The sequence below is a fragment of the Chinchilla lanigera genome, unplaced genomic scaffold (genome assembly GCF_000276665.1).
Source record: "Chinchilla lanigera isolate Chin_1 unplaced genomic scaffold, ChiLan1.0 scaffold00059, whole genome shotgun sequence".
Classification (NCBI taxonomy): Eukaryota; Metazoa; Chordata; class Mammalia; order Rodentia; family Chinchillidae; genus Chinchilla; species Chinchilla lanigera.
Window position 1 is genome coordinate 9,763,986 of NW_004955460.1, and position 7,755 is coordinate 9,771,740.

Below are 7,755 nucleotides of genomic sequence, written 5' to 3' on the forward strand. Positions count from 1 at the left end.
TTTGTTGGGCCCTTTGTAATAAAACATAATCAGTGGCCCACTAAACTCGGTGAGCCACTCTAGTAAATAATAGGGGCTGGATGCTCTGGAGGTAGGGGAGGGCTTCCTCCACCCAGCCTCCTGGGGCCCTTAGCTTTATGCTGTTTTCTCAATTGTTTGGGGGAGGCCAGCTACCACCCTTGTGCAGAAAAACAGGCGCAGACTGGTGGGTGGGAGGTGACTGTATTCTTTACTTGTGTCTTCATTTTAATTATTTTCTGTCCCAGTTCACAAAGGAGATATTTTTCCTCCTTGAATAATTTGAATTTACTCAAAGAAAAGTGCTATGAATATAGAGGACTTAAATATTTGCTTATTTCTAAAATCTGTGAAAAGTCTACTTTAGAGTCCCGTGCTCTTGACACTGATCGTGCTCTTGACACTGATTGGATTTTTCCCTGTGTTGCTAGAAACCTTGAACACTAGGAGTCTTGAGCCAGGTGTGGTGGTGGGCGCCTGTAATCCCAGCACTGGGGAGGCTAAGGCAGGAGCATCAAATTGTGAGCTCAAGGCCTGCCTGAACTGCAGAGCGAGACCCTGTCTCAAAAACAAAACAAAACAAACCAAACAAACAGACAAAAACTAAGAGTCTTGGAGGATGTAACTTGGGGACAATTCTTCCAGTTTTCCTCATTGTTTGCATTTTACGTTACTAAAGTTTTTTTCTTTGCAGCTCTTCCATTATTGGCAGAAATCAGTTGGCATGCCTTGACTGTTGACAGTATGAGAGGGAGGATTTTTCAAATTTTAATTGTGAAGCAAGCTAGGATCATGATTTCTTTCTTTTTTTTAAGTTTTAATTTCTTTGCAGTAGTAGGGACTAAACCCAAGGCCTTCTACCCAGTTCCATGTTGATTTTTTTTTTTTTTCCTTTTAGTTTTGAGACAGGTTCTTGCTAAGTAGCTTCCACTGGACTTGCACTTTCAGTCCTCTTGTCTTAGCGGCCCAGAGTGCTAGGATAATAGGCGTGCACTAGCATGTGCAACGTCATGATACTTTTCTCTCTTGTCTTCCCCTTTCTTTTTCTCTCTGTCTCTGTCTCTTTCTCTCTCTCTCTTTCTTTCTGTATCTCTCTCCTTGTTTCTTTCTTTGAGGCAGGGTCTTGCTATGCAGTTCAGGCTGGCATCAAACTCGCAGCGATCCCCCTGCCTCAGCCTCCCAAGTGCTGGGATTATAGGCATGCACCACCATTCCTGGCTTAATGATGACTTTTATTCACAATGAAAGCAGTTGGGTTATTCATGCTTTGCTTCTTGGAAATTTGTTCATGTATTAGGCTAATGTATCAGTGTGCACATTGGTTTTTTTAAAGAAAAGGTTCATTTGCCTATTCTTTCACTCATACAGAGTTGTTTGGCAGTGCACGAAAAGATTGGCCTCCTGAAGCAGATGGAATTGATTCGGTGATTATAGTAGACAGTGTTCCTCAGTTGGGACGTGACTGACTTGATGTCATCTGCAAGATCTTCTACAAATCTGGTAAAATCAGAAATGACTATTTTCCTGAAGAGAATGGAAAGACAAAACGGTGAGTTGACTGCATCACTGAAATAACCTTAGTGTTTTGGGTGATGATCACCCTTTGTGGGTACACACAGTGAATATTCACCGGGGGCAGAAATCAACATTTAACAAGGTGTAGTGGAGGCCAGGTGTGGTGGCGCACGCTTGTAATCCCAGCACCCAGGAGGCTGAGGCAGGAGCATTGTTTTGAGTTTGAGGCCAGCCTGGGCTACAAAGTGAGCTCAAGGCCAGCCTGAACTGCATAGCAAGACCCTGTCTCAAAAAGACAAAAATACCGAACAAAACAAGTTGAGTTGGCACACACCTATAATCCCAGTATATGGGAGGCTGAGGCAGGAGGATTGTTGGGAGTTCAAGACCAGCTTGGGGTGCATAATGAGTTCAGAGTTAGCCAGAAGTGCGTAGCAAGACTGTCTTAAAAAGAAACAAAGCTTTTGTTGAATGAGTGAATGAATGAATGAATGCCAGCTTTATCTGTAGATGAAGCCCATGGGGAGTCCCTTGTGGACTCAGTGCTGTAACACAACACTTTTAGCCTGAAAAGAATTGAGCTGGCTGTTTTTAGAACGAAGATCAGCCCTCAGCGGTTGTCTCCCTGAAGGGGATTTTAGGCAGAGGGAGGGGAGAGGAGGAACTAGAGTCCACAACGTCCTGCCCTAAGGCGCTGAAGGGCAGTGCTGGTGGAATGTAGTAGTGGGAGATCAGGGGAGGAGGCTCATGGTTTGGACTTTTATTATTTTGTTTGCAGTACAGGGAGCAGAACCCAGAGTTCTTAATCTACATTTCCGCTGCTTCTTAGATTTCTTTTTGGAAATAGCGTCTTGCTCTCGTGCTCTGTTGTCTAGGTCTGAGTTGAACTTAGCATTCTCCTACCATGGTCTGCCAGAGTACAGTGATTCCAGGAGTGGACCACCATTTCCAGCTTTGTTTCGTTTTTGAAGCAAGTTCTTATTGACTTGCCCTTGATCTTGAACCTTGAATTTGATGGCCTGGAGTCAAATAATCCTCCCCCCAGAGCATCCTGAGTAGCTGGGAATACAAATGTGCACTGAAGATAGGTAATTTTTACTCACGTTCAAAGTATGAAGACAGAGAGAAGGGTATGTGGCAGGAGCAGTGAAAGAAGGGAAGGAAATACAAGACGATGAGGTGGCTTGGGTGTAGAGAGATTGCAGAGTGGGTGAGTTCCAGAGGACACCTCCAGCCTTGGTGAGGGTGAAGTACTTGGCGATGCAGTAGCCAAAGGCAAGTGAGCTGTGAGGCGGTCTTTCAAGGCTGATCAGGCAGCACAGAGCTGCTCCCTGGCTGCCTGGCTTATGGAGACACTTGTCAGAAAGACCGGAAGGGCACACGTTATGCTCAATGTGTGCCTGTAAGGAGGGCAGCCATATCTGACTTCACTAACGGTGTCCTCTCACCTCACACAATGCCAAAGGTCACACTGTTGTAAAGGAAAAATTTTATGGGAGCCAGCTGTCATCTGGCTATAGATAAGCAACATGAGATTTTCTAGGAGGTGCTAAGAGTTTCAGGAAATGAACCCCCACCCTGTTCTCGGAAAAACCACAAAAGAACTCTGCTGTTTACTCAGGGTAACTCCCCTGCCCTTAATCTAAACTTCCTCATTCTTGTATCTCCCCGCCAATCCCCCACCAATGATTGTAAAGGTCAGTTTAAACTAACCAATGCTATTTGCTTCTGTAACTTCGTTTGCAAATACCCGCCCTTTGTGGTTTCTCGGCTTAAAAATCCGGCTGAACTCCGGCTCGGGGCTCTCTGTTCCTGCGCGTTCAGTGAGCCCCATGCATGCCTGGTAAATAAACTCCCCTTGCTTATTGCATGAGGGAGCGTCTCTTGGAGTCTTCCTTCATGCGGTGAGATTCTCGACTCTTACACTTGGAGGTCCCACCGAGATATCTCCACCGAGATATCTCTCTTCGTGAAGGAGACCCCAACAGTCTTCTCTCGGGGTAAGTACGGCCTCTGGCCTTTGTTTCTTTGGAGTGTGATCACCTAGGGTATTTGGGACTGGCTGTGGTATGGCCTCTGGCCTTTGCCTCTTTGGTATTTGAGACTGGCTGTGGCTGCCGACGAGACGCGTGAGCTCTCTCCAGCTGCAACCGACAGACGTGTCCAGGGGTTGCAAGCCACAACTCTGGGGGACGCCTCAGAGTGTCAGGACCTCCGGGGACGTCTGGATGTGTCCTATTTGGTTGATTCTAAACTGGTAATTCTTTTACCTGAGGTTCAGAAAATAGATATTAAGCCAGTAGAATCTGTGTATTTCTTGTTCTGTGTGTCTTGGAGACGTTTTGTGTCACTACTGATAGCTTTTTTGTTTGTGTGTCTCTGCTTGATGCTTGCTCTTGGCACTTTAACTTTGTCTCGACCAGTCTTGTCCCAAGCCATGGGCTTTATCTGTGCTCCCGAACAGTCATACCAAAATACATGTCTGCAACCTCCTGGCCTCCCGGCTACGGCCTGCTCCCTGCTCCATGTAGCCCAGGCCTGGTTTCTCCCTTTGAATTTCTCTGCTCTGCCACTCTCTTCAGCCAAACTAGCATATCATCCTGGCATTTCTTACTTTTCTTTCCTCTAAATGCACCTGCCTGTGCCTTTACCTTCTATTTTTCATCCACATGTGTTCACACATTGAACCTGAAGAAAAATTCCCTATCTTCCAGTCAGTGACAATACCACCATTTGGCTGGGTGTGGTGAACATACCTTTAGGCCCAACTGCTCAGGAGCCCCAGGGAGAGAATGGCCTGTGGCTTCAAGGCTATCTTCAGAAACATAATGTGACCCTGTTTCAAAACCAAAGGCAAAGAAAGCAAAACTCCAAAGCGGTGTTCTCTTTCCCTGAGCTCCCAGTACCTCTCTGCTCAGGTCCAATTCAAAGACACAATTTGGCAGGCAGAATCCTCATCTCTCCCACTTTTCCTGACCCCATGAGGTGGGAGCACTGTTGAAGGCTGGGTGTTGCGAAACATCTATGCATTCTTCAGCAATGATCAACTTCATCCTTTTCATCCTACAAGTGTTTATGTTATAGTGTGAGTCCATGGGGAAGTCCCTAAGGCATTTGATCCCGCTCATTCTGTCTTTCACCGGCCAAAGAAAACCTTAAGCCAAGCCGTGGGACCTCTGTGCCAGGGAACATGAAGCAAAGCAAGAGGCGATGTAGGAATCATTGGTGGGCTTCCTGCACACTGTGAGCCAGGCTCTGCGTTGTCCATGAGGGAGGAGAGGGACAGATGCAGAAAGAAACCCAGGTCACCGTCCCCATGGGGCAGGAGTCTTCCCAGGTCTCTGCACCTGGCTCGTGTCTTCAGCTCCGGGTGGGAGGCTCCTTCATGAGGCTCTGTGCAGTCCCGGTCTCCTCAAGCAGTTATGGTCTTGGGGAGCGCTGCTCACGGCTGATGGTCTCCAGAGCCGGAGGGATTCCATCTGTCCTTCCCAGGGCGCTGACCGGCTCCTTCTTGCCTGTGCCCCTGCCCAGCAATCTGCTTTCCTTCCCAGCTACCTGGCCAACAACATGGAGGAGGAAGCCGGGCCCCTACACAGGACATTCTCTTCTTTCTCTCCAGGGAGGACATCACACAGCGTGCCCAGTTCCACTCCCTGCACTTCCACTTTGTCCTCTGCGTGTGCTGGGACACTAGGGTGTCCCCCGGGGATTTGAAGAGGTAGGTGGATCATCAGCAATGGGGGGGGGGTCCCAGAGTGAGATGCGGTAGAGGTTGGGGTGACTGGGGACTAGAAAGATTTGGAGGCTGGATGGTCTCCAAATGGTCTCTTGGAGGTCTTCATCCTCTCAGAGGGCTGTTTCCCCTTCTAGATCCACGATTTTCATCCTGAACTCTAGGTGTGGCCGTGAGACCACACCTGTGCAACTTCGGGGCCTGAGAACACTGGCCTGAGGGCAAGTACATCTGCATCCCTAGTACGCAGAGCAGGAGCTGCTGTCTATTGAGAAGTCCAGGAAACCCAGCTGGGGACCTGTTTTATGATCCTCCTCCCCTGTTTGCTCCACATACTGTGCACCAGTACCGTCACTGGCACCAGGCTGCCCCCCAACCTCCAGCTGAAGAACACATGACCACCACACACACATGCCCTGGGGGGGCAGTGGTGGGCGCTGGGAGGCCACTTGGCCAGACCTCACATCTTCCTGGAGGAGCAGTTTTCACAGAAACCCTTTTACTATCACCAGCTGGGTCCATGGGAGACGCTGTGAAGGAATATTATTTCTGTCCTGAATGAGCAGCACCCTGCCATAAATTTGTAGTTCCAGCATAAATTGTTTTGTTTTGTTTTCTTTTCTGATTTAAATCTTTTCAACCTTTAGGGGCACCAAAAGTAGACACTGGACAAAGATGATTTTTATTTATTTATTTTTCAATTAGCAATAATTGCACCTAGATCAACCCCACTGGCCATCTACGATACTGCTACTGCGCAAAGCTAACAAAGTGAATACCGAACAGGAAGATACTGCAGTAGATGAAACAGGCTGCATATCCAGAAAGGAACAATGTATTCCTAATTGCCTGAGTTTCCAACGTAGCCTGCAGACACCGTGCTTACGGCCTGAGGGCTGTAGCACAGATCTCCCATCCCCATTTCCCCTTCTAGGAGACAGTCTCCTCCTGAACAATGACACATATTCACCTCAAAAAAACTGTCATGGATATTTGGTAGAATGGAGCAAGGTTCACCAAATCTGAGAAGCACAACTGGATATGATGGTTCAGAATTTGGGTTAAGAATGAAAACTTAGAGAGAAAACTGGATTAACAAGCTCATAGAAATTCCACTTGGAATTCACTTAAGATCGCCATCTTCTGTCTAGCAAATACGGCTCCATGAAGTCTGACGTTCTCTCTCCTTCGGCCACATCTCTTGGCCCACGGAAGATGAGCATTTTCGGCCCAAACACCAGACTTCTAGTAATGAGAGCCATGGGAGGGAACAGAGGAGCTTCCTGTCCAGACCATGGGGAAGAATGCAGCCTTCCAGAAGGAGCCAGTGGACTCCTCCACACAGTCCCGGGATCTCAGATCCACAGAGGGACAATTCTCAGCTCATTCATCCTGAGGCACTTTGTAAGTGTACACTCTAATAGCAGATCTCAGTTGGAAGACTTTTTTTCTTTTAAGTTGTTTGGTTTCTGCAGTCGGAGACTATTTGAAAGTGACTTCTGGTTATTCCAGGTAGGAAGGAATTACTTTTAAAACACAACATTAAAACCACAGGATTGTCAAGATTGCTTTAGTATTACTGTAGATATGATAAATTTATTTAGAACATATGAACCTAGATCCGGGTGTGTGGTGCACACCTGTAATCCCAGCACTCAGGAGGCTGAGGCAAGAGGATAGCTGTGAGTTGGAGATGTGCCTGGGCTACAAAGTGAGCAGCTCAAGGCCAGCCTGAACTGCATAGGGAGACCCTGCCTCAAAAAGAGACCAAAAAAAAATAAAAATAAAAAAATTAAAAAAATTAAAAACATATGAACCTAGAATTGTTACTATGTTTCTTTTTATGTAGCTTCAGTTACTATTGTTTTGAAAATCTGCTCTGACATAGAGCAATTCCTGAGGTTCATCAATGGAAATGGCAGCAGCACCCAAGGGGCAATAGGGTCCTGGTGGTGCCAGATGTGGCCATCAGAAGAGAAAATGACTGAGATATCTTTAGACTTCTGAAGTGGTACACTCATGTCACAAAAGGCCACTGTGGACCAATCCAAAGTCCTAACGGGGCAGAGAATAGCTGCTACCCAGGCCCTCACTAAGCTGCTCCTGCAGGAGTCTCAAGGCTGAGCCCTGTGGTCTGCCCATTCGATGTCCTTCTTCCCCTTCCCATCTGCGAGGCCCTGGCCTCATCCAGGACCTTTTCACAGGTAGCTATGGTTCACTCCCTGTTTTCCACACCCAGAGACTCCCCTGCCAGGTCCCAACCTAACACTGGTTCTCTTCACAGGGGATCCAGTCTTCAAGAGAGTCCTGGCTAGAACATGAACCTGAAGGCTTCTGACAAGGTGCGGTCCTTCTCCCCCGAGCTGGGCTCTCTTTATGGCACAGCCCAGGGAGGGTAGGGTCCCAGCCCCACAGTTATTCTTTGGTCCCTGCTAGGAACACTCACTTCAACCCCCAACCTCCAGCCCCTTTTGGACTCAGCACCATCT

General features: G+C 47.6%; 1 long non-coding RNA gene across 4 annotated transcripts in view; it reads left to right on the top strand.

The window, feature by feature from the left end:
- Positions 1-7,755, top strand: part of LOC102026404 — an 88,840-nt gene that overhangs the window by 4,490 nt on the left and 76,595 nt on the right. For all 4 annotated transcript variants that reach the window (XR_001236504.1, XR_001236503.1, XR_001236505.1 and 1 more), the window contains exons 2-4: positions 1,387-1,567; positions 5,153-5,251; positions 7,551-7,608. This is a non-coding gene — a long non-coding RNA (uncharacterized LOC102026404). The remainder of the gene's footprint in view (positions 1-1,386; positions 1,568-5,152; positions 5,252-7,550; positions 7,609-7,755) is intronic.